The sequence below is a fragment of the Protopterus annectens genome, chromosome 13.part0 (genome assembly GCF_019279795.1).
Source record: "Protopterus annectens isolate FY-2018-M chromosome 13.part0, PAN1.0, whole genome shotgun sequence".
Taxonomy (NCBI): Eukaryota; Metazoa; Chordata; order Ceratodontiformes; family Protopteridae; genus Protopterus; species Protopterus annectens.
Window position 1 is genome coordinate 382,565,305 of NC_056747.1, and position 25,218 is coordinate 382,590,522.

A 25,218-nucleotide genomic window follows, 5' to 3' on the forward strand; every position below is an offset into this window, starting at 1 on the left:
ACAGCTGTTCTTGAATAGCACTCAGATGTCACTGAACTACAAAGGATAATACATTCTTTTTATGTAAATGCATTTCTTAATACATTCCTTTTAGCTTTATTATCTTCTACGAGAGGCTTGTTAAGTTTAAACTGTGATTTTATTTTTAAACACTCTGTTCTGGATTAAGGCAATTTGTAGCACTGCGATCATGCATTCATAGTTGTAAGTCTTTGTGGTGTGTGTGTGTGTGTGTGTGTGTGTGTGTGTGTGTGTGTGTGTGTGTGTGTGTGTGTGTGTGTGTGTGTGTGTGTGTGTGTGTGTGTTTATAAGTGTCATCCCTGCATCTTTACATTCCCTGATGTTTTTGAAGCTCTTCTGGCCTGAGTATCAGCAGTGATTAGTGCTTCATACACAGATCCGTGATTTCTCAAACGTCTGTATATCTGAACCCATTTTCTAATTTTAACTGCAACATAACACTCAAAATAAAGAAATCGCATTAGTTGAAGTGTGCCATGTGACTGTTGCCTTAAATCTCAGTCATAAATCCTGTTACAAAATGAACAAGCAACCTCTTCGAATGATCATGCCATATTTGTTTGTAAATCAGCTGTCTGACAACAGCTAAGAACATATGTAACCTAAATACCATCAACACAGATCAAAAGCCTCTTCTGCAGAGGGAAGCCTCCTACTCCCCCCAGCAGAAACACTAACTAAATGGCCACACAGCATATGCAGAAAGCAGAAAGCAAAAACTCCTCAAAAGAGGACACACTACTCTTACACAAGCAGCAATTCCATGGTGCCTACAAATAAAGGATATGAGCTACAGGGAAAACTTAAGTGCAATTAGTTTTGTTCGGGCAGTTAGCACCTGGCTGACTAGCTACTGATTACCTGTAGGGAAGCCAATAAGTAAATAACTTCACCTGTACCAGAACTAATATTTTTGTAGTAACCCTACAGTGAGAGGAAATACTCCTTCACAATTTGGCTTTCGCCTTTAATTGGAATGAAAACCTACACCTGGGCTTTAAAAGTAAACCTTAGTGACCCAGCTTCACTGCATAGGCGGATGGTGCCCTGACTATAACTCAGCTGACCTGAGTTGAATTAGCAGCTTGGTTGCTGGAAAATCGAGGGGGGGGGGGAGTGGGAAAGAACAGCTTTTTGTCAGCTAGCCCACTTCGGAAAGGGAGGAGGTAGAGTTTCTTCCCACATTTGGACACATTACCAGTGATCAGAACTGTGCCGGAATTATGAAGCATACTGCCGTTAACACTTCAGCACTGGCGAGGGAGGGAGACAGAGCTAACTAATGTTATGTGAGGAATGTGTATGAAAGAGGTCAGTAGCTCACCCCACTAAAGGTATACCCAGAATCCCCTGGTGTGTAGGATAAGATAAGGTAGGCTGCCAGTTGCTCTGTCTGACCCACCTCCCCTTCCTGACCCACCACTGGTGTGATTCCCAGCCCAGGGGGAATAGCACTGGGGACACTAAGGTAAAAGGAGAAAAACTGCTGGTGGTCAGCTGGATGGCATGAAAGGAGGCCACAAAACTTGAAATAGAAAAGGAAAAATGTTGTCAAATAACTACTAAAACAACATTATATTATTAATAATCAATTATTAATAATTAATTATGTATTATATATTATATAATATTCTATGATAATTAATTAGAAATATTATTTCTGTAACTATCACAGTCTTCCCCCCCACACACACACACACACACACAAGCACAGCAGAAAAAAAGCATACGACTAATAATTTGATTACAGTAGAAAAGCATCCACATTACTTTGCCTTGTCATTAAGTAAAACTTTTAAACTTGTCCTGACAGTTATATAAATCAGTCTCAGGCCATCACAGAATTTTGGAATAGTAGCATTCTGTGATTCAACTTTGCAGAATTATACTTCTATGTTTCAAACCAAGCATTCAGCAGTGAGCTTTACGTGTATTCGATGTGGAGGAACCCTAAATAATAGAAAAAGGCAATCATTCTTAAGTAAAAGAAAAGAGGGAGGGAAACATAGGTGTAAAAGAATAGACTGTCCGATCTAGCTAAACTGCAAGTAGTTCTGCTTCTCGAACTGTTTTAAACTGTTTAAAGTTGTTTTTGCACCTGCACTTTTGAAGTTTGTCCTGTTTGTTGCATATACCTGTTGAGGCTACACACTCAAGTGCGCTAGCCTGTGTTACATATTTATTGCATTTTCCGGCTGTTTGCTGCAAAAAAGAAAAAAAACAAAAAAATTATCCTTGTTTCCCATCTTTCCTGACCTAGAGTAGTCCAAATACAGGCTTTGCTGTATTCTGGACTTTTGGAAAATTCCTGTGTTGCCCATTTCCTTTCTTGGATAAAGGGAGGCTTCTTTGTTCACCAGTGGCAGTGGGGAGCTTAGAGCAGCCTATCTATCCCTGGAGGAGTGTTCCCAGCACAAGAATCTGGTAGTCTATTGGCCATTTTGGGCCAATTTCTAGCTCTTTCAAGTCCCCCTGTATAAAACCCGCTTTGGCGCGATTTTCGCACTTGTTACTACTCAGCCAAGCTCCTCGTGGTACTGCAGAGTGGTGCCAGCAGCAGAGAGGCTAAAAGAGCGACTGCTAACCTGATAAAAGTGTTTTTTTTCCTGCTACTACCTGGGCGACTGTCCGATCTAGCTAAACTGCAAGTATTCCTGCTTCTTGAACTGTTTTAAACTGTTTAAAGTTGTTTTTGCACCTGCACTTTTAAAGTTTGTCCTGTTTGTTGCATTTACCTGTTGAGGCTACACACTCAAGTGCGCTAACCTGTGTTACATATTTATTGCATTTTCCTGATGTTTGTTGCAAAAAAGAAAAAAAACAAAAAAGTTATCCTTGTTTCCCGTCTTTCTTGACCTAGAGTAGTCCAAATACAGGCTTTGCTGTATTCTGGACTTTTGGAAAGTTCCTGTGTTGCCCATTTCCTTTCTTGGATAAAGGGAGGCTTATTTGTTCACCAGTGGCAGTGGGGAGCTTAGAGCAGCCTATCTATCCCTGGAGGAGTGTTCCCAGCACAAGAATCTGGTAGTCTATTGGCTGTCTTGGGCCAATTTCTGGCTCTTTCAAGTCCCCCTGTATAAAACCCACTTTGGCGCGATTTTGCGCATAGCGCAGCATCGGGCAGCTCCACTTAATTGGGTTTAAACCATTCTCGGCTCCACAAAGTCTGCTCTTCACTTTTTCCCTTAGAACTCATGTAGTTCTCATAATAAACACCCTATTCCTACTCTAAAGCCTGGCACTTGCTCACTAAAGCAATTATATAAGTCGGCACTAAAAAATCAAAAGCACTACACACTCACAAACTCCCCTTGAGTACCTTGTTCCCCATTGGCCCTTTTTTTCAATTATAAAGGAAATCCCAATACTATTCTAGCATGTCCAAAGGTCAGTTGTCAATCTCCTCTCTGGTCCAGCTAGTGAATCTGGGAATCTTGAGGCAATGCTACAACTGCCTCATGAACACAGACAACCCTCTCCTCCTCCCAACAAATTCCAACACATGTGAGAGATGCAACCATATAGTCAAACTGGAGGCTAAGCTCTCTCAACTCAGTACTGCCGTAACCAGTCAGGAAGTGAAGGAAACCACACTCACTACAATTCCAGTCTCACATAGACCTACCACGACAGCAAACCAAACACATAAACACACAAAAACATACTCGGCTCTAAATAAAAATCTGCCTAAGCAGCAGAGACCTCCAAAGCAGACACCCAAGCAACCGCTACCCCAAAACAAAACACATGTAACACATAGCTCACAAAGCCAGTGTGCCGAACAGTCACAGCCCTTAAGGCTAAACAACACACCTGATACACTTGTAATAGGTGACTCTCGTCAGGCACACTGACATCCCGTTCACCAGGCTGAACAAGGAGACGGTCACGGTGAGCTGCCTGTCGGGCGCTAGGATCCGCCACATAACACAAGCACTCAGGTCACTCCAAGGCAAGTACAAATATGACTCAGTCATTGTCCATGCTGGTGTGAATGACCTGAGACGTACCTCCCTGGACTACATGAAAAGAGACATAGAGGAGCTCTCTGAGCATGTAGCCCAGGCCAGTATGACCCTGACCTTGAGTAGCATCTTACCCTCACCAAGAATGATGCCACAATATGAAGACAAGATGATCAATTTCAACAATTGGCTTAAGCATTGGTGTCATTCAAAGGGGATCCAATGCCTGTCAGCCTGGGATGACATGCTCGACAAGCCACGATGCTTCGCTAGGGACGGCTTGCACTTGTCACCCCCAGGCTTTCGGATATTGGCAAAGGCTCTTGCCACCCCCACAGTGCCTTTTTTAGGCTAGACTCAAAAGACAAACCCACCTCCATAGGTATCACAAGGGATAAGAAACTAAGAGTAATGCTACTCAACGCCAGAAGTCTAAACCTCAAGATGCATGCACTCAAAACTCTCCTTAGCATGGAGAACATCGATATCTGTGCAGTAACAGAAACCTGATTCAAGGCTCCCGAGAGCACCCCAGCACTACCAGGTTATACTTCATACCGTGCTTTTCGGCCCCAAAACTTGGACCGAACCACAAAAGGAGGGGGAGTATCAATATTCGTCAAAGATACCCACACCTCCAGGTTGGTGGCACAGCATGAAGCATCAGAGACTATCCATGTGCAACTAACAGTGGGTAAAACTGCCTTCCAGTTTATAGCCTGCTACAGACCACCCTCCCAAACCCAGGAACACCACTCGGCCTTCCTGAGAACACTGGAAAATATGAAGGTCTCTCCAAACACCATTATATTGGGCGACTTCAACTACCCAAATATAGACTGGGAGCATTACTCTAGCTCCAACACCCTAGCCCAAAGGTTCCTAGAATTTATAAACTCAAATGCTATGGAACAAATTGTTACCACTCCCACAAGAGGGGAAAACATACTGGACCTGATCATCACCAACATGGGGGCTCTATGCTCCAGACCAGAATTGTATCCCTCACTGGTAAGATCAGACCATAAACTAATCTCACTGGATATTCACATCCCGACCCCACCCCCTGCCCAGAAAACCACAATGAAAAACTTCTCTAAAGCAAATTTCACACTCCTCAAAACTGAGGTGGAATCCTTCAAAGCCCCCGGGCCTGTGGAAAATACGGCCCAGACCGCAAAATCCTTTATAAACGCATTCTATGAATACCTTTAGGAATGCATGGATCATGCAATCCCAAATAAAACCAAGACCCAATCCTCCAAAGGCAGGCGTCCTGTCTGGTGGACCCCAGCCATAAACAAACTATACAACAGAAGAAGGAGGCTACTACATGATAGAGCAAAATCCCAAAAAGGGAAGGCATCTCTGATCAGTATTAGCAAAAAACTACGGGCACTCATAAAATCATCTAAGGCCAGCTTTGAGAGACAAATTGCACAGGACACCAAGGATAATCACAAGGCTTTCTTTAGTTATGTTAGGAACCTGGGTGGGAATTCCCAGATATGCTCAGAATTAGTCCAAAATGACAAAAAATACACCGAACCCACAGACATTTCCAACATCCTAGCTGACAGGTTCAGCGCAAACTCCCCCCCCCACCAAAAGGGCAAATATCTATCCCAGCAAAGTGCTGCCCCCCTGACATCTCAGATGCTCATGTAAGAGCCGCCCTCTCCAAAGCAAAAAACACAGCATCAATGGGACCAGACGGTGTCCCAGGCTGCATCCTACATGAACTCCAAGAAGAGCTAAACCCAAACATAAAACTACTGTTCAATCTCAGCCTTACTACAGGATATGTACCCAAAGAGTGGCGTACAGCAACAGTGGTCCCTCTCCACAAAGGTGGCGTCTCAATGGATCCTGGAAACTATTGCCCCATAAGCCTGACTAGCTTGGTCTGCAAAGCTATGGAAAGGATCATCATGGACCTCATAAATAAAGATATTGGGGACCTACAGACACTGGATCCTACCCAGTTTGGCTTTGTTAAGGGCAGATCCTGCCTCTTAAACCTGGTCAATTTCTTTGAAACAGTCAACAAGGCCATTGACGAGGGGAAGGTGGTCCACACAGCCTACCTGGACCTTGCAAAAGCCTTCGATACAATACCCCACTCGGGCATTATAGATAAGCTCACCAGCTTAAATATAAACCCCTATGTCACTAGATGGGTTGCAAACTGGCTCAAGGACAGAACCTACATGGTTAGAATTGCTGGAGCCATGTCAGACTCCAAACCAGTTACAAGTGGCATCCCACAAGGCTCAGTCCTGGGACCTCTCTTGTTCGGTATATATTTCTCGGAGGTGCAGGCCAACACGGAAGGACTGTGGCTGACCAAGTTCACAGATGACTGCAAACTAGGTGCCATAATCGACTCTCCAGCCAACACAAGCATCCTACAAAAGGGCCTCATAGATACAGACAATTGGTGCCAGAGCCATGGCCTCAAGCTAAACGCCAAAAAGTGTGTAGTGATCCCCTTTGGCAAAAACAAAGTGCCCACAAATTACCACATAGGTGGTAATCCCTTAAGTACGGAAGAAGTAATTAGGGACCTTGGGACCCAAGTTGATAGCAATCTCTCGTTTGAAAACCACGTGGCCAAAGTGCTTAGAAAAACATTTTATATAGCCCACCTAATCATGATGGGATTCACATCTAGATCAGGGGAGGTCATTGTGCCTCTTTACTCATCCCTCATCAGGCCCATAATTGAGTACAATGCCCCTTTTGGGATGTACCTTACCAGACACCTGCAGCAACTGGAAAGACCCCAAAAGTACCTCACCAAGAGGATCAAAGGGCTCAAACAGATGCCATATGCTGCCCGGTTAAAGAAACTCCAGCTCTACTCAGTGGCATACCGCCTGCTCAGAGGCGATCTGTGCCTGACATATAAAGCCATGTCCAACCCGGAATTAATGGACATGCTGCACCTCAGAAAATCCAAATCCCATCGAGCTACGTGCTCGAGAGACTTGAACCTCAGCACTGAAATAAATAGGACATGCTGGAGGGACAGATTCATAACCCAGAGGCTCCCTTCACTCTGGAATAAAATCCCAGTCCAGGTTAGGCAGAGTCCCTCAGTGACTCTCTTCAAGAGGAATCTTGATGAGTGGATGGGAGATCATAGGTTTACCCCAGGTATCACTTTTGTGTCACTGTTAGACAGAGGCACAGTATACTAACCTCGAAAAAGGGCATAGCAAAATTCATTTAAAATGGGTGGCGAAAGCCAAACACACTCTAGCTAGGCTTATAAATGCCCTAGGGCAGATAGCCTAGTATGACCCTATGAACCTATGAACCAGACTGCTTATATATATTTCAGACGTCTATACACATGCATGTTTTAATCCTGTGTCTGGAAGTCAGCATCTAATACCTGAAACCCCTTTGCAAAAAATAAACATTGGAAGTGTTACATTTTAAAACATTCCCATTAAAATAATATATGTACTGATTTGAACTGCAGGTTTTAAAATTTCAGTAAAAAGAAAGTTTAAAGTGCATCTATTTTACTTCAACACAACAAAAATGCCATTTAAACACTTCATTTTTAGAAATCTATGTTACAATTTAAATATTTGCAGCACAAGCACTGCATGAGTCACATATATTCACCTTTTTCACTGTATAGACTATTTTCTAAGTGCAAGAATAGACATTGGTGTGGAATATGTCTTGATGAGAGTACAGTCAGGTGTAGAAAGTCAGTAGTGCAAATGTTTTGTGCTCTTACCAGGACATATGCCATGAACTATCATCTGTTACTTTTGACACAGAATCTTTATTCTGAAGCATATTGCGACGCCCCTGCACTGGACCACTAATCAAGGAGCCTCACTCCTCACCACTAGCACCAGTGAGGGATGTGCACATTGGGAAGATGACAAGTACACACAGAGTAAACAATTTCCTTTAAGAGCACACATAAATCACAGTCAGTCTGGGGCTGGTTTCTCCCTCTTTCTCCAGATCCCCAATAAGACTCCCTACTGGCACAGCTATAGGGTTAACATTTCAGTCGAGTAGCCAAGCTAAGACCTCCAGGCCCCTCTATGTCCAACCAGTGCTTCGTGTCCCTGCCTAAGTAGCTGACACACACTTTGAGATTTAACTGATATACAAACACACACACACACTCCTGGGGAAGGCTGGCACAGGGTTACTAGCTATGCCTGCTTCTGCCCAAGCTATATGGTAGTTATCACTGCCACCAGCCAGGTCATTATCAGCTACTCTAAGGCCCTTACCAAAGGGTGCCTAATCTTACTGTGTAATGTTACTATTATCCAAATGGTAAGTGTGACCAACAGCAAGGCTACTGGAGTGGCTTATACAGTGTTACCAAATACATATGCAAGTACACTAAGAGCTTGAATATCTCTAAACAAACCAGCCACAATTAAAAGGTTTAATATATTTAATAATAAATAATAAAAGAACAAGACAATACTCAATAACTCAGCACAGTGACTACAGAGTTCAGAATCACAGGAAATATTTTAAAACAACATTGCAGGACTGTCTCAAATAAATACAGAAAGCATCTAAACTAATCTTTAATATATTCATATCTATATCTAAGAGAAATCACTGTAATCTAGTAACTTACTATTAGCAAGGCAAGTGTTGATGAGAGGATGTTGTCAGATCCAAAGACAAATACAAAATGCACAGACTTTCTCTGAGAGATAGTTCTTAAATTAATATCAAAACATTATTGCTGGGTCAGCTGGATGACGTCATTATTTGTCACCTGCCTTTAGTTCCCAAGCTAAACAGATGCCAACAGAATGTAACATTTCCCTGTGAAAAATACTTATCTCTCAGAAGTTTGCCTAGAACTGGAAGTCGTAAAACAATTAACACTTTTACATTTGGAACCTAGTAATTATTTTTGTTTCCAGACAACAGGAAAACCTCTAGCTTTAGACATTGTGTCTGCTTGCTGCACTGAAAGTAACTTTTATAGCACATCGTAAAACACTTTTAACTTATTTTCCTGAAGTTTTGCAAGTTAACTCTGCATGTTCCAACTTCTGCTATTAATATAGTTTATATACATTTATTTTCCTTTCCAGTAGGGTACACTGTGGTTACATTCTTGAAGCTCAGTACGTAACCTACAGTTAAACACACACTTCTGCACCAGTAGTTTAATATCCACATAGCATATAGTTCTCTTACATTTGCAAGACAAGCCTATGGATTATATTAATATTCACAAATCACATATGATTATTTACAAAATTCCAGATAGCTGGGCTGGCAGCCTCACGCATACAACTAAAATGGTTATCTCTTTACCGGATTAGCTTAAATTAGTTTATATTGCTGACCATATGTTTTCTCTAATTTGGAGTCTAATCAGCTAATCTTACTTTGGAATCCCCTGGTCTTAAAACTGTAACTTAAATAATGGGGTGGTAGCATAAGTTAAGCTCTCAACACAATTTTCTTTCTGCATGCCCCAAAGCTAAAGGACAGTGTATGCTGTCAAGTGTGTTACTGTAGGCACCAAGAATAAATGAATGAAAGTTGCACAGCCTGTAGTCTCGGTCAGCTCAGGGATGCCCTGGAACAGAAATATTCATGTAAATATTTAGCAGCTGTCTGTCCTGTAAGCCCACTTAACAAAGGCATGCTGGATATGAAAAGAAACCTACCAGTATGTACCACTTCATTGATATGGCATGCTTCTGTTTAATAGTGGTCTTTTGTAAAGATAGAATTTTAGAGCTTCACGCAATAAAGTCAAAATAATGTTTCAAGCAACAGTGGTTGTCTTCTTTATTTGATTATTTATTTACTAGGGTAGAGCATTGATATATGTGGACCATTTTTTGACTCAGCCAGAGAGCACAAGCTCAGTGAAACACAAGACTTTACAGACACAGTGTGAAGATTGGAGAAAGATGGGCGAAGGCTGCCAAACTAGTCAAATATAATTTGATACATAATTCTATCATTTGTATAAATAAATGTAAAATACAGGCTTGTGTTCTTAAATGAAAGAAAACACTGTAAAATGTGAACTTCATGATTGTTGCAACATTGCCATCTGCTGTAAGTAAAATCAAGCCAAGCATTTCAAATGTTTTTTGAAGTTACAATAATCTATAAAAGTGGTGCCGAAGTGTCTGGCTGGACACATTCTTTCTATTGTCTTAACTTAAGGAATAATTGTTAGAGTGTACATGTGAAATGTCTTTTATTGTTGTAGTTTCCTGAGCAGGAGTTAGCTTGCTAAATAATGTAGTTTGTTTGCCTGGGAACTCCAGACTAAGTGTTAAGATGATGTAATGTGAATACTGGGAAAACCTAAGTGTCAAAATGATGTAATTTTGGAGGGCCTTAGCAGAGCTGTTTGTTAGTGTTTTACAAACTATTGTTCAGTGAGAGACTGAAAGCATTTTGTCTTGGACCATCAACCCCAGTACTGCTTATGCTCTTTATGTATGTAAGTAGGATTATAGCACTGTGTTTTCTCTTAAGATTAGCTAGAGATTAGAAAGTTAGATTAAGTGTTTTGCTTTGACATCAGACCTGTCCCACTGTATTATTTTAAGTTTCTGTGTGATCTCTGAACTCTTAGATATCTCTGTGGTGTAATAGTATTGTCTTGTGTTTTAATTATTTATTATTAAATATTTTAAAAACCTTTACCTGAGGCTAGTTTGTGTAGGGAAGTAGGCTCCAGAGTACATTGCATATTTACAGAGGTTATCGTAATAGGCCACTCTAATAAGCCGTTGACTGAATAGTCACATTACCAATTGGATAATAATATTGCACAGTAATAATTGGACACCCTTTTAAGGGCCTTTGGGTAACTGATAATTATTAAGCTGGTGGTGGCAGGTATTACTAAAGGGGCTAGATAATCTGTGTCAGACTTTCCCAGCAGTGTCTGTGAAGTTGTATAAATACTTATCTGAAAGTGTGAGTGTGTGTCAGCTATCTGGGCAGGGACATGAAGCACTTGTTGAACAGAGAGGGTACTGGAGGTTAGCTTGCCAGCTAAGCTGAGATCTGGACCCTATAGCTGTGCCAGTGGGTAGTCTTATTGGGGACCTGGAGATCAAGGGAGCAACCAGCCCTAGACTGACTGTGATCTCTGTGTGCACTTAAGGGAAATTGTACTTTACTGTGTGTATTAGTTATCCTTTCCTCTTCTAGGAGATGACCTCCCTGGTGTTAGTGGTGAGGACTGATCTCCTTGATTGCTGGGTCAGGGCACAGTCATCACAAGTGGTGGCAGTGGTTGGGGTAAGATATCCTCACACATCTGTTTGGCAGTGGTGTGGGTATAGTGAATCCTGTAGCTTATGTACAGTGATCTCTGAAAGTGTTTTGTACTCTAAATCAGCCATGCAGTGTATACTCAGATCACAATTGTTTTATTTCTTTTGTTAGCTTAGTTAGTCAGGGTGAGCAGGCAGCATGTCAGCACAGGAGTATGGAAAGCTGGCAGTGGAAATACAATATCCTCGGAGAATGGACAGCTCAACCTTTCTGCAGTGGACTTAAAAATCCAGCTGGAGCTAAAGAGACTTGAGTTGGAGGCCAGGCATTTGGAGAATGAAGCCGAAGAAAATGAACATCAGAGGAAGCATGAGAGGGAAATGCCGACTCTTCGCCAGAGTCATGGAGGTAATGGGGAAGGGAGTAACTGGACCCCAGAAGCACAACAGGTCAGTAAATTTCTTCCGCAATTTAAAGAGGGGGATAATTTTGATAGTTTCATTCACATGTTTGAAAGGGTATGCAAACAGTATAGTGTTGACCAAAGGCTCTGTGTATGGTTCCTGACCCCCTTACTCCATGGGAAAGCTGTAACGTGTACATCACAAATGCTTGACTCTGTTTTGATTATACTGCTGTAAAGAAATGTCTGTTAAAATGTTTTAAGCTAACACCTGAAATGTATAGGAAAAAGTTTTGTAAGCATAGACGCAAGGCAGATGAAAATGTATGTGAATATATTGCTGAATTGAGCACTTATTTTCATAGCTGGGTGAGTGGATGTCAGGTCACCACTTTTGAAGGGCTGGCAGACCTTTTGGTGAGGGAAGAAGCCCTTAGCATTTTGCCTGAGGACATGAGGATCTGGTTAGCTAACAGACAATGTGCTACTTCAGATGAGTTGGGGAAGAAGGGAGATCTATACCTGGCCAGCAGAGCAGCCCTGCACAGGAAAGGGACCCCCAGTACTGCTCATGGGACTAAAGGAACCCATGGTGTGCAGCACAGACAGCCCCAACAGAATCTGCCAGTAGCAGGGGAAGCCACTAGTCCAAGTACACGTCCAGGACCTAGGGTGATATGTTTTGAATGCAATCAGTGCGGCCATGTGGCATACAGGTGTCCACGGAGGCAAGGTGGAGAACCAAAGGTAAGGGAGCCAGTAAGTGGGAAAGACAAAATGCCAATAGTGGGTTGTCTTGAGACAACCAGGGTATGGAACTACCATCCTGCAGATGTCCTGAGAGAGAAGGATTTGGATGAGGCAGTCCCATGTACTTATGCAGTCACATGCAGTGAAGCTAGGAGACAAGCATGTGGGGCTGGTAGCCTGGGGGAGACCCAGACAGACTGCATACTTGCAGCCATGACTGCTGAGGTGGTTACTTCAGGGAGTGAGCTACGCTGCAGCAGTGAGACTGAAGGTGAGCCACAGCGGCTTGTGAGTAGTGATGTTCCCTTGGACAGGGTAGCTGCAAAGATAGAGGTGAGAAGTAGTACCCAGGCTTACAGTGAGGCACCACTGTCAGAAGATGCCAGACTTCCTATGGAAGGGGGAGCTGGGAAGGGTTACAAGGAGAGAGTTGAGACAGGCTCAGCTCTCAGACCCTACATTGCAAGGCCTGAGGCAGGTAGCTAGGGAGGCACCTGATTCTCAAGGGAAGGGGGAATCTGTATACTGGGACAAAGGGTTACTATAGAGAGAGTGGACCTCTGAGGGAGGGCTAGAAGGCGAGAGAGTACAGCAGTTGGTAGTTCCTAGAGCTTACCATCTGACGCTTCTAGCCATAGCCCATGATATTCCCTTTGCAGGTCATATGGGCATAAAACATACAAAGAGGCGTATTATGCAAAATGTCTAATGGCTTGAAATTTCCAGAGATGTAACAGGGTACTGCAGGACCTGAGAGCAGTGCCAAAAGCTAGGCAAGGCAGGAGACAAGGTGAGAGCTCCTTTGATGCCTTTGCCTGTGATTGAGGAGCCATTTCAGAGGGTAGCTATGGATATTGTGGGTCATCTGAGTACCCCAAGTTCCAAAGGGAAAAAGAATATCCTAGTGGTAGTGGATTATGCTACACAATACCCTGAGGCAGTGGCTTTGTCCTCCTTTGAGGCAGAGAAGGTGGCAAATGCTTTGTTAGAGATTTTCAGCAGGGTACGTTTCCCAAAAGAAATACCAACTGACCGAGGTGCCAATTTCATGTCAGACCTGCTGGCTTGTCTGTGGAAGTCCTGTGGGGTGAAGCACATGAAGACCACCCCTACCATCCCCAGACTAATGGTCTTGTTGAGAGGTTAAACTCTACAATCAAGTCCATGCTACGGGCATTTGCAGATCAGTTTAAAAGGGAGTGGGACAAATATTTGCCCCATCTGTTGTTTGCTTACAGAGAGGTTCCCCAGGAATCCCCAGGTTTTTCACCCTTTGAGTTGTTGTATGGGCATAGGGTGAGGGGACCTCTAGATTTAATTTGAGATGAGTGGGAAGGTGAGTGTGAGTCTCACAAGGAGTCTATTGTGGCATATGTCCTAAACCTCAGGACAAGGCTCAGGGAACTCATGGGCTTGGCCCAGGAGAACCTTGCAGAAGCCCAACAACAGAAAAAGGTGTGGTATGACAGGAATGCTCGAGCTAGGGAATATGCTGTGGGGCAGCAGGTAATGGTTCTCATTCCTGTCAGACACAACAAGCTGCAAGCAGCTTGGGAGAGACCCTACAAGGTGGTAAGAAAGGTAAGTGATGTTAACTACATGGTGGAAGTGCTAGGCAGATGGCAGGAGCACAAATTGTACCATTTTAACATGATGAGACCTTACCATGATAGGGAGGCCCTTGTGCTGAGCATTTGCAGTGGATTGCAGGAGAAGTCTGAGGGAGATCTGGGGACTGATATCCTCAGTGAGGCTCGGGCTAACACCTCGGTGGAAGGGTTAGCAATGTCCCAGCAGCTATCTCCTACCCAGGTTTGAGAAATCCGAGCAGCGTTGCAGGAATTTTCGGATGTGTTCACTGGGAAACCAGGAATCACCCACCTGGTACAGCACCAGGTGGATACAGGACCCCAAAGGCCTATTAGGCAGGCCCCTTATAGGGTGCCTGAGAGAGTCAGACTCTGAGTGAAGAGGTACAGGAGATGTTGGAATGAGGGGTGATTCAAAAGTCGAACAGTCCCTGGGCCATACCAGTGGTGTTTGTGCCAAAGAAGGATGGCAGCACCAGGTTCTGTGTGGATTACAGGAAATTAAATAGTCACACAGATTCAGATGCTTACCCCATGCCTAGGACAGATGAGGCCCTAGAGCAGCTGGGTGGGGCTAACTATCTTACAACCACTGATCTTACCAAGGGTTACTGGCAGGTGCCCTTGACTCCCAGTGCTAGAGAGAAGTCAGCCTTTGTGACTCCTTTTGGCTTGTACGAGTTAACAAAGATGCCCTTTGGGATGAAGAATGCTGCTGCGACTTTCCAGAGGCTGGTGGATAATATCCTAGCAGGAGCAGGAGGGTTTTCCCTTGCTTACCTAGATGATATTGCCATCTACAGCCATTTCTGGCCAGAGCACCTTCGGCATGTCAGGAAGGCGCTGGGCAGACTACAGAGTGCAGGGTTGACCATTAAGCTGAGCAAATGTGAGGTGGGTATGGCAGAGGTCTCCTACCTAGGACACAGAGTGAGGAGTGGTAAGATAAGGCCAGAACCTGCCAAAGTGGAAGCTATTCTGCCATGGCCTGCACCTGTTACTAAGAAACAGGTGAGGGCATTTGTAGGGACAGCAGGGTACTACAGAAAGTTCATCCCTAGTTATAGTACCATACCTGCTCCCCTCACAGACCTAACAAGGAAGAACAGGCCAGATAAGGTAGTGTGGACCCCAGTATGTGAGCAGGCATTTCATAAGCTTAAAGAAGCTTTGGGAGGACCCCCCTGTGTTAGCCAGTCCAGATTACAGCAAAGAATTTGTTGTGCAGGTGGATGCTTCGAACTATGGGGTGGGTGCTGTACTTAGCCAGATTTCTTCAGGGGGGGGGGAAGAGAACCCAGTGGTTTATCTCAGTCGTAGGCACCATCCCAGGGAGGAATGCTATGCAGCTGTAGAAAATGAATGTCTAGCTATAGTGTGGGCATTGCAGAAACTTCAACCTTATCTGTATGGAAGAAATGTCACTGTAATGACAGATCACAACCCTCTACTATGCTTAAACAGAGCCAGTCAGCAAAATGCCAAATTGCTAAGATGGAGCCTGGGGTTGCAAGCATATGATATGTCAGTGCATCCCCACAGTGGGAGTAGCAATGCCAATGCAGACGGGCTCGCAAGACAGGGAATGGGGTGAGGTACCCTCAGATAGACCTAACCCTCTCAAGCAGCGTTTCTCAAGGGTCACTTAAAAAACTAGCTTGAGTTCTCCGGGGGGGGGGGGGAGATGTGAAGATTGGGGAAAGATGGGCAAAGACTGCCAGCCTAGTCAAATATAATTTGATACATAATTCTATCATTTGTATAAATAAATGTAAAATACAGGCTTATGTTCTTAAATGAAACAAGACACTGTAAAATGTGAACTTTAAGATTGTTGCAACATTGCCATCTGCTGTAAGGAAAATCAAACCAAGCATTCCAAATGTTCTTTGAAGTTACAATTATCTAAAAAAGTGATGCCGAAGCGTCTGGCTGAACACATTCTTTCTATTGTCTTAACTTAAGGAATAATTGTTAGAATATACATGTGAAATGTCTTTTATTGTTGTAGTTTCCTGAGCAGGTGTTAGCTTGCTAAATAATGCAGTTTGTTTGCCTGGGAACTCCAGACTAAGTGTCAAGATGATGTAATGTGAATACTGGGAAAATCTAAGTGTCAAAATGATGTAATTTGGGAGGGCCTTAGCAGAGCTGTTTGTTAGTGTTTTACAAACTATTGTTCAGTGAGAGACTGAAAGCATTTTGTCTTGGACCATCAACCCCAGTACTGCTTATGCTCTTTATGTATGTAAGTAGGATTATAGCACTGTGTTTTCTCTTAAGATTAGCTAAAGATTAGAAAGTTAGATTAAGTGTTTTGCTTTGACATCAGACCTGTCCTACTGCATTATTTTAAGTTTCTGTGTGATCTCTGAACTCTTAGATATCTCTGTGGTGTAGTAATATTGTCTTGTGTTTTAATTATTTATTATTAAATATTTTAAAAACCTTTACCTGTGGCTGGTTTGTGTAGGAAAGTAGACTCCAGAGTACATTGCATATTTATACATGTTATTGTAATAGGCCACTCTAATAAGCCTTAGACTGAATAGTCACATTACCAATTGGATATTAATATTGCACAGTAATAATTGGACACCCTTTTAAGGGCCTTTGAGTAGCTAATAATTATTAAGCTGGTGTTGGCAGGAATTACTACCGTATAGTCTGGGTAAAGGGACACAGCTAGAAAATCTGTGTCTGCCTTTCCCAGGAGTGTCTGTGAAGTTGTATAAATACTTATCTCAAAGTGTGGGTGTGTGTCAGCTACCTGGGTGGGGACATGAAGCACTGGCTGGACAGAGAAGGTGCTGGAGGTTTTAGCTTGCCAGCTAGGCTGAGATCTGGACCCTATAGCTGTGCCAGTGGGGAGTCTTATTGGGACCTGGAGAGCAAGGGAGCAACCAGCCCTAGACTGACTGTGATCTCTGTGTGCTCTTAAGGGAAATTGTACTTTACTGTGTGTATTAGTTATCCTTTCCTCTTCTATGAGACGACCTCCCTGGTGTTAGTGGTGAGGAGTGAGGCTCCTTGATTGCTGGGCCAGGGCACAGTCATCACACACAGATCTTCACATTACTAGAGACTAGGCTTCACATCTACAAATATTTACAGCATGAGCATGCTTAGGATAAAAAGGTCTTGTTACCAAGCAGAACTGTTAAAATCAAACACTTTTCTTGGATTTACTTGCAAGTTTTTACTTTGTTATCCTTGGGTTTTAAACTTCGGGCTTGGCTTTTAGTTTTTTTAATTAAAGTGTTTGATTTTAGCAGTTCTGCCTGGTGACACGACCTTTTTATCCTAAGCTGTTATTCTCATTCTTACAAGGCTTGTTTTCAGTGAAGCCGGTATGTTTTATTTCACTTTAGTTTGTTAATATTTACAGCGTGGGTACAAAGATAGTACAAAACAAAAACCTTTACATCTAGAAATATTTGCAATATGTAATGTGGGAAGCAGCTTTAGTCTACAGCACCTTTACCAAAGCCAACAGGATTTTTGTAGAATGGCAGTTATGTAATAGGCATACACTAAACATAGAAGCAAAACTAGGCAAGTGATTACAGGGACCATAAAATGCCTAGCTATATACTCCTTTTAAGTAGTGCTTACCTCCCAAATCCAGCATAGCCATGTATGATAACCTGATGTAAATTTGTGCCTCTCCATCCAATCATAAGGACTAGCCTTAAAGCCAGACAAAGTCATATAGTACTTGCCCTGTAGTGGTAACTTATTCCATAGGCTGGGAATATATATACCGAATTAGGAGCCCACCCCTCCAGTGAGTCTTGTTTATTTGTTGGTACAAATTTAGGAGCCTAGTACAGGTGTTTGTAAAGCTGCTGGTTTTGCAATTAAATAGGAGGCCAAATAAGATTTTGTCTTTCATGGCACAAAAATCAAGACACAGGTCACCTTACAGCAGCCAATATGCTAATGAGTGTAAGGAGAATCGCTACTCTATAAGGATAGCTGAAGGATTTGAGGTATTTAATTTATTTTTTTAGTTAAAATTGTTAGGACCTTTCCAGTTGAGTGATATGATATGCTTGGATTTGTACAGTGTATTTGTTGATGGGTCTGATAGGGGAAGAGGTCAGTGGCAAGATGACATCTTTGGATCGTGAAGATATTCCTTTTGGAAATTAAATGTGACAGATAGAAGGATTTACTGGCTATGGTGGAAACATTATGATCGACTGAAAGAGTTCTCCACATAAATACCTATGTTTTGTATGACTGTGTTAGTTAGGAGGAGAATGCTTGCAAAATATGAGGTGGGAACAGCTTTTTTGCTGACTGGTACTATGCTGCACTTTCTTGTATTTAGCATGAGACTACTTTCAGTACTCAGGGCACGTATATATTCTAGCTCTTTTTGGAGCAGTTTAGAATCAGTCAATGAGTGGATAACAGTCCCACCTTCCAGTCTTCAGCAAACTTAGTCAACCACACTTCATGAATATTGTCTTGGATGTCTGCAAAATAAATGTCAAACATGAGAGAGCCCAGCACATAATTTTACATTCAGAGAGAGAACTAGCAGCTTTCACTGCTTGGGATCTGTTAGACAGCCAGTTTACAATCAGGAGGATAATGCAGGGGTTTACATTAAGCTTGTCTAATAATCCACATGGAAGATCATGTTAACAGCCTTGGCCAGGTCAGGGTAAGCAGCACACAAAGGGATAACTACTCACAGTCTCTGGAACCTTGCCAAAGTTTACTAGGTTCGGGAGACCAAACTGACTGGGATCTATACCCATTAAGTTGCCTGTGTCTGCATAAGTGAGCTGCTTCCATGGCTTTGCATATAAGGATGGCAAATTTGATGAACTTATAAATTGCCTGGCAATGTAGAGGGGCCACCTATGTGTAGACGAATTACAGTGGCTGTTCAACAGGGACCAGCCACTACCCCTATGGAACAGTTCAGACAGAGTGTCAGATAATGCTTACTTGGCACTGAAGAGAATGCAGCCTTCTATGTTATCTGCTACCACAGAAACATTTTTTAGCTTCTGACAGAGATTCTAGGCCTAGGGAGACACTAAAATCAATAATGCGGGTAGTGGGGTAAACTTAGCACTGATTTTTTGTATGCTAATATATTCGCTGTATCCTTGGGAATGGAATGTGTGAAATTATTATGGATGAGCTCAGTACATTCTTCTTCTTTTGGCTGTTCCCATTAGGGGTCGCCACAGCAAATCATCTGTTTCCATTTCTTCCTGTCCTCTGCATCTTGCTCTGTCACACCAACATGTCCTCTCTCACCACATCCATAAACCTTATCTTAGGCCTTCCTCTTTTCCTCTTACCTGGCAGCTCCATCCTTAGCATCTTTTTCCCAACATACTCAGCACCCCTCCTCAGTACATGTCCAAACCAACACAATCCTTGCTTTGTCTCCAAACCGTCCAACCTGAGCTGACCCTCTAATATACTTATTCCTAATCCTGTCCATTCTATTCACACCTAATGCAAATCTTAATATCTTTAACTTTGTCACCTCCAGCTCTTTTTGTCAATGCCACCGTCTCCAACCCATACAACATAGCTGGTCTCACTACCCTATTCATTTTCTGACATAGCTGAAGAAAAATATGTAGTTTCCTTTGGTGTCTGTAACACCTTTTAATTCATACTCTACATTTTTAATGGTGATCTTAAGCTCCCTGCTGGCATGTCTCAGTGTGGTCTGCAGGTAGAAGAATGGGAATTTCTTATGACTTTTTTATTTTCCTTCATTTATTATACATTTTATTAATACAAGAGTTCCAACAGAGAGGTTTATTCCTGAATTTTCCATTATATTTTGGGCAGAGTAATACAGCTTGACTATGAAGTTGTTTAGATGCTGTTAAAATTGGAGGTGAATGTGGCTACCCTCTCAGTAGGATTAATTTTGCATTGACTTGTTGGGAATTACGTTGATGTCTTCTACAAGCTGAAGAAGGCTTGTTCTGGAGGTCTCAAAAATGATATAATTTGAGTGGCAGGTGGTACCAGTATGCCTGACAGAGAAGCTAATTGGTCTGTATTCAAATTTTACTTGGGATAGTGAGTGGTGGGATACAGGTAACGGCTAGGTTGGTAAGGGCTATGTCAATGATATTAGTAGGTAGTTTAAGTGCACTGATATTTATAAAATCTTGCAAACGCTGAATATATGGGATGCCTAGATCAAATCCAGATTCAGACAATTTGGGATGCCTAGTTCAAATCCAAATTCAGACAATTTGGGATGCCTAGTCAAACCCAAATTCAGACAAAATCATGGTTGTACAACTCAATGTCTAAACAGAAAAATGCTAGAACCAACTCCTGTCCAGGAGGGAGGCTTGGCCTAAACAAACATTGTTAAGGCAGCAAAAGCTTTAGACAGTATGCAGAATGCCTGGCATGAGATGCATAAGCCATTCCTTGCAAAACAGGAATGCTTCACTACCAAATGACATCCAGTCAACAACTTACATACCTACTATTCCCCTTCTTAGTCTAAAGTCTTCAGTTAGAATCTAGTAATACCAGGTATTCACTTAAAATCCGAGGATCTCTTTATATCAACATAACTGTGTGCTAAACATTTTTTTCCATATTACAACTCACCTGAACAGTTTTCATCCGGAAAACTCTCCTTCTCAACATACGATCCCTTACAGATTCATTATTACCACTACATCACCTATCATTAACCTTTACTCCAACGCTAATTATCTGTCTAGCTTCTTTGCTCAAATCATCTATACCACCTTAACAATCCTATTTTACATTATAAATATTCTGCATGTTTTTCAATTGACTTCTTCCAACGTGTAAATGCAAATCGCTTTCTTCTTCATTTTTAATGTTGAAAAGCATTTAGTTCACTGATTAGTATTTAGTCTGTATTGTTCAAAATGTAATGTTTCATACTCTGTAAATTAACTACTTTGAGTGTAATTGTTTGCAAACCTGCTAGAGCTTTTCACAAAAGGCCTCCACTGAAAAGGGTATCTTATAACTCAGTTGGACTTTCCCAGTAAACAAATGGAAATAAATAAATATCCGCTTTTAGAGGTGTAAGTGTGTCACTCAGTGGTTGGGTAACTGAAGTCCCATAGGAGGAACTTTCCCAGTAAACAAATGGAAATAAATAAATATCCGCTTTTAGAGGTGTAAGTGTGTCACTCAGTGGTTGGGTAACTGAAGTCCCATAGGAGGAACGGTTTTTGTTTGATATTTAACCTTTCAGTGGTGTTCTTAACAAATACAGACACTCATCCACAGTTACTCAAGGGCCAGAATGCATGCTAGGTGCTAAACCCTGGTACAGAGGGACTGCTCATATTGCATTGAAACCATATATCACTAACAAAACAGGTATGTTTGAGTTGCATGAGGGCCTTAAGTTCTGTCATTTTCTGTTTAGACATTGAGTAGTGCCACCATTATGTTGTCTGGATTTGGGTTTGAGTTTACTATGTAGGAATGTCTAGTAGGGAAACTCTGCCTGAAAAAGGCACTGGGGGCAGCAAAATGATTTAGTCTGTATGCAGAAGCCATGACATGGCAGGTGTAAGCCATACCTTGCAAAACAGGAAATCTTATCTACCATATCATACCAGATTGTCACATCCCTTGCAAATGACTCCATCTACTTAGCCAATTGTTAAAGCCAAATTATCTTGTTTTGGTATCTAGGCATCATTCTTGGTGAAGGCAAGATGCTACTCTGCATGATTAGTGTCTTTCTTGCTTCTAACACATCCTTAAGTTCCACAATGTCTCTCTGCAGGTCCTTCTAGGTGGAGCACCTAAGGTCATTCAGTCACATGTGGGCCTTCACTAGGTCATAGTCATACTTGTCTGGTTTAAGGAACCTTGGGGCATTTGTGACATCATGATTGCTGGCAGTGGAGAAGAAGCTTATAGTCACTTTCTTCTTGTCCAATTTGGTGAGTGTGCAGTTCATATGCCTATAGAGTCTCCTATGACTAAGCTATTTCTCTGTGTGGAAGCAAACTTAGCAGGCCTTATGAGCTTAGGTCTGCTCTCCTGTAACTCCTGGGTGATGGGTGCGGAGCTGCAGTATGTGGGAATGGAGAAGTCGTGCATACTGCCTTATGTGTTTGAGGCTGATATCTTGTGTTCTAGGATGCTTTGGCAAATTTTTCTTTACAGCTTAGTTATGGACTTTAATGTGTTACTGAAGTATTGTTGATATATGCTGCTTGCAGATAGTGGGCTGATGTGGGAGGTTTCCCCTCATTTTCTGCCTTTAAATGGGTGTGCTGTTGTTCATATGTCAGTGATATTAAATAGGTGTGATGTAGTGTTCTTCATATGTCAGGGATGTAAACCATCATTAAGAAATGAGTAAAGAACCAAGAAGTGGACAGTGAAATAACAAGAGCAAAATTTAAGAACTTTAGGACCCACCACATTTAAGCATTCAGAGACCATCAGATATGCACCAAGAATTGTGTTATATTTAAATAAGGTACTAGTCTATAAAATTCTTGTACACAGAGGAGCAAAAAGCAGACAATCATTAGGTTCATAGATTAGTACTAGGCTAACTGCCTTTTTGGGCCATTTTAAGCCCAGCCAATTACCCCATCTAAGAATCAAACCTTGCACCTTCAATCTATAAGGTAACACTTTAACCATTATGCCAACCTCCCACCTAACTTTTAAAGACCTGATACTTTATTTGTAGATAATTTGGAATGATTCCATGGGGAGTTAGACATATCTAATAGTTCTAAGAAGAGCCAGTACAATGTAAACAAGGTGATAACAAGCATGAAGGTGTTTTTAATTTACCTAAAATTAGTCCATGCTGTTTGATTTCAATAGGCTATGCAGGCGATAAGCTTCACATTATCAGAAATCTGTAGAGCTACAATGCAGATGAGTGCTTGCAGAAGGAGAAAGGAAACATCATTTATAATGAGTGCTATGTATCTAGTTGAAGTGTTGGGAAAGAGTGTAAATAATACAACTGACTTAGTCAATTATAATAACAGCTGTTAGTAGATGACTGGTTGCTTAGGAAATAAAAGGAAGCGAGGTAAGCAACAGACACTAAATAAGAGATAAAGGCAGAGGGGATATTTAAATTTCAAAGTCAAATTCAATTATACTAGTGCTATAATCCAAAAGCCCTAATCAAATAAAATGAGTTACAACACCATGATTAGAAATTAAAGTTAACAAACTTTAAAAGCTTTTGACTGAAATAAAATATAATGGTTGTACAAAAACGTTAAAATATTATAATAGATCAAATAAGTGGATCTTTAGTGACTTTTTAACTGTTCACTATGGGAGAACTCTTAAACATTGGAGAAGGTTCCAAAGGGACAGTCTGCTAGCAAAACGCACATAAAAACAGAGTAAATCTAGGAACTTCCAACAACCCGAAGGGAGAGGAATGCAACAATCTAACGAGGGCTTTATGGGACAAGGAGCTCTTTCAGATAAGGGGAGGCCATGCTGTGCAATATGATTAGGATAGGATACTTAAGATGATGGTTACATGGGTTGTGTGAAAAGTCAGCAAACAGTGTCAGGTTAGAAAAAGAGTCATTACAAGTCTGAACATACAACAGGAAAGAGCAGTGTAATTTTTTTTTTACTGAGGAGGGGAGGAGGGAATGTGAACTCCTAAGTACTAAATCAAAATCAGAGATGAAAAGAAGAAACTGGGGCATGTTGCGTAGCATTACTATGAAGTATTCCCTACTGAGTAAGTCAAGGGAAAGTAATATATGTTTATGAATCCAGAGTTAATTTATGCAATCTTCTCAGGTTTTGATTCAGAATTTTTATAGCACATTAATCAAATATGGTTCAATGTGCTGACCTACATGTAGATTGAACGTGAAAAATGTGACTTTCTGGTTTCAGCAAGCACTGACACTTTGATAGGCCAAACAGTAGGTTTTTAGTATAATGTAATGTGAAAAATACCTTGAAGTTTTACAAATAATGAAAAAAATGTTAGAGTGACGGTGTTAATGTCTGCTGATTCACACAGATCAGAAGAGTTTCATTTGAACTTTATAACAGAGACAAACATGAGGGGTATAAGCAAGTCATCACCAACTGCAGCATTTCAGTCAGGTTGACATATTTACGGCTTAAAGGGAGACACCATTTTTAATTATCATCATAACACTCCATTTCAGTAAGTCTTCTTTCGTGCAGTAACTTGAGTAATCATACTGAAGGCTCTCCTAGCTGAAAGAATGGAGTTTGTTAAATCTACAAGAGTTCCTTGTTTCTTTCAACACACAGATTGTCCATCTAAATGTAACTGAAATAACAGTACCTATTTTTATCATTTATATGCCTGAATTAAAAAAAAATTTTCTCAAACAGATCACATTCTTGTTGTGTATTTTCACAAGCAGGTGGGCTGCCCTTTCTGAGTACAGGGGACTCTGTACAGCTAGGGTTGGGGGTTGGCATAATGGTTAAGGTTCTTACTTCACAGATATGAGGTAAACAGTTTAGTTCTCACCTTTGGTCATTGTCTGATTATCGGCTAGACATGTAATAGTCTGCAGACTGATTGCCTAGTATTTACTTATGAACCAATAAACAGTGCTTTTGCCCTGCTCTCTCTCTCACTGTGATTATGATATAACCATATCACAGAACAGTGCATCAGAGCTAATTTGCATACATTTGTTGAGTATTCCAAATATAGTCCTCTGCACCTTGAGTAAATGGAATATGTTTTCATGCCTTTTTAAAATAAATTTTATAGTCAGCAGATATGCGTGTCTGCTGTCTGTCCGACTGAATGTGAGTCTGCATATATCTATGCACGTGTGTGTGTGTGTCAGTCTGCATATTTATCTGTATGTGTGTGGCTGTGTTATTTTTTTAATATTAGAAAATAGCCTAAACTCCAACATTCACACAACAAACACATTCTTGAAATGTAAAATTCATTCTACACAAGGGTATCACATAGTAGTGAACACTAAACTAGCATATGAAAACACCAGATTGAATTAGCCTTTGCCCCTGCAGATATTTTTGCCATTTCTGTGCTCATGACCAGAGTCCAGGAGCCAGTGCTGGATGCTTGTTAACACAGTATTATAACTGGACAGAATATGGAATATCTCAGCTGGTTTTACTGCTCTGATGAGTGGCTGTAGCAAGGCATGAACTCTAAAGGGAAACCTATGCTTCATCACCTCCTGCTTCAGTGACT

The 25,218-nt window shown here is 41.6% G+C and overlaps 1 protein-coding gene across 1 annotated transcript in view; it reads right to left on the reverse strand.

Moving 5' to 3' along the window:
* Positions 1 to 25,218, reverse strand: part of APC2 (APC regulator of WNT signaling pathway 2) — a 788,186-nt gene that overhangs the window by 608,313 nt on the left and 154,655 nt on the right. The gene's annotated exons all lie outside the window — the stretch shown is intronic.